This window comes from Rutidosis leptorrhynchoides, chromosome 3 (assembly GCF_046630445.1).
Source record: "Rutidosis leptorrhynchoides isolate AG116_Rl617_1_P2 chromosome 3, CSIRO_AGI_Rlap_v1, whole genome shotgun sequence".
NCBI lineage: Eukaryota > Viridiplantae > Streptophyta > Magnoliopsida > Asterales > Asteraceae > Rutidosis > Rutidosis leptorrhynchoides.
Window position 1 is genome coordinate 16743378 of NC_092335.1, and position 3026 is coordinate 16746403.

Here is a 3026-nt window from a genome sequence, read left to right on the forward strand (position 1 = left end):
TCAAAACAGAAAAAAAAAATTGCAGTTGTGGCGATCACCGGAACAGTAGCAGGTGATTTATTATGGTGAAAGTGGTGATCAAATAAATGGAAAACAATAAGTAGCAGTCGTGTAGCTGCTTCGTGATCGAAAGCAAGCAACCAGAAACAAACGGTGGCTTTTGGTCAGCACATCAATAAGCCAAAATATTAAGCAAATGGGTTTTGTTTTATTTCCTTGGATGCCTCGCTAGTAACAGTAGTCTGTAGGTATTAAGTGATGGTGTTCTGGGTGTCGACAGAATAGCAACGGAACATAGAGTCAAGCGATGGTGGTGACAAGTTGGGTGATAGAGAAGAATACTTAAGGTGATGGTTGTTATCGGCTAATAACAGAAACCGAATAGCATTTGATAATAAAAATGATGGTTCATGATTGGTTGTCTATGATTGAAGCTAAACAATAAGTAGAAGAAGAGTTAAGTTGGTGATGGTGGTAGTAGTTTATGGCGTTTTGATGGTTTAATGGTGATCGATTAAATGGTTGATGAGGTGTTCTTGTGGTGTCTTGCAAACAGACAACGAAGAAGCAACAATAAAATGGTTCAAAGATGGTGATGGTTTAATGGGTTTTGAGTAGCTTAAAATAACAAGGTGGTGAGTGATGGTTACATGGTGGAGGAAGGGTGATGGTTCATGGTGGTGATTGGTGGTGAGGTGAAGTGGTGATTAAAGCTCACGGTTTTGTGGTGATTTGAGATGGTGAAGGTGAAGTGGTGATATATCTATATGTACGTGTAATATAGATATATATAGTTAGTTAAATGTCAAACACAAATAGTAATCTGAATATGCAATAGTAATACATGTTTTGATCGAGTACAGAAAGAGAAAGAGTTATAGATATATATGTATATATTATATCATATAAGCATGTGATAATTCAAAAGCAGAAAGCAAAAGGTACCAATTATTTTACATCTCCTGATATTTAATTGTTTGCATGTTATCGACACTTTAATAGGGATATTATATTATACTCCGTTGTTAATCAGTGGCGGAATAAAGTTTCTAGAAAAATCCCAAACTTTTAAATTAAATAGTTTTATTTATTTTGGTCATTATGGTATAAAATTCGATCATTAACTATTAAATAAAAATTACATTAATTATTCACTCCCAACCCCAAGTAAAATATAAAAAGTTTTAAAATTCAACAAATAATTCATAAATACATTTTTAATAAGCTTAAAGTTTATATTACTCATTTTCGAATCACCGTTTATTTTAAAATCACATAAGTTCGTTTTTAAGTTGATTAATGACTATCAAGATGACAATCGAGTGCTATTATCGTTTACTAAATAAATTCGAAACCATAAAAATATACATTCAATATACCTTATATATATATATATATATATATATATATATATATATATATATATATATATATATATATATATATATATATAGATTTATTTTAATATCATATATTATTTTATTTACATAATTAATTAACTCATATAATATTTTAATTTATAATAATTAATATATATATATATATATATATATATATATATATATTTACACATAATGGTTCGTGAATCGCCGGGAATAGTAGAAGGGTAATTGATTACATGAACACAGTTCAAAGTTTTTGAAACATCAACATTACAGACTTTGTTTATCGTGTCGAAAACATATAAAGATCAAGTTTAAATTTGGTCGAAAATTTTCGGGTCATCACAATGAATATATTATGGGTTATCATATACTCTTTCTAAGTTTCTTTACATATCTTAGATAAATTTCAGCATATATTTATATATATTCCAAATCATAATAAATCATTTTCTCCCTAATTTTGATAAACATCTTACAATCATTTATGCATGTATAAATTATTTAATAACTCTGAACATCGTTATTAACAAAATACAACCCTATTTATATCCTAAAGTTTCATTGACTTTAGTGTTAAGGTTTTTTTTTTTTTTTTTTTTTGAAAGATCAACAAATTTTATTAAGGAAAAGAAGTACAAGGGGGGCCAAAGGCCGTAAATCTCGAAACAAACACGAGAGAGCATATACATGTATAATATAAATCATACCAATCTAAGAGGTATACTCTAACAAAGACACAGGGAAAAACCCTCAACTGACAGGCTAACTCTCAGCTTTTCCTCACTTAGATTAAGCTGGGTAGATTATAATTACAGTACTAAACTTTCTAAGCGACAAAGCAATTAATAACCGACACCATTTAGGTACTAACCAAGAGGTCACCTGCGAGAGAGGATGAAAAAACCCTGTAGTATTAACCGATACCTTCTTTTATTGGTGGGTTGACATCAAATTTTCTCGGATTTGCTAGCCAATTATGCCAATCTAGAAACCCATTTTTTAGCCTTGAAGAAATCCATTCAAAGGATTTGATTTGAATTTCGGAGACTATTTTAGCGTTGCAGAGTCTGGAATTATTAAACACGTGATCGTTTCTATTTTTCCAAATATAATAGCTGGTGACCCAAACTATAGCTTGCCAAATGGAAGCTCCGGTTGCCATTTGGATTTGTGAGTTCAAACCCTTTGAGAGTTCAGTTGTATCCGCGAAAATAGTCATGTTAAGATTCCACCATTTGAAAATTCTTTCCCATATGTCAAATGCCGTTTTGCAAAGGATGAATGAGTGGTTTATGGATTCAATGTCATCGTCGCAAACCGGGCATCTAACGGAATCCAAATCAATTCCCCGACTATCTAATTCGGATCATACAGGTAATTTATTCTGGGAAGCACGCCATATGAGGATACCCACTTTTTGTGGGATTAGATTGTTTCTGATTGTAGGTCTGACATGTGAAGCAACATAAGAGGTTAATAACTCGATCAATGACTTCGTAGTATAAATGCCAGAGTTACACGGTTTCCAAACCCAGGTGTCTTCACTTCTTCCCGAGCATTTAGTTACCGATAGCCGATTTTCGAGCTGTTGGAGATCGGACAATAAACGCCATCTTGGAAGAGTCGACCATTGCCATAAGA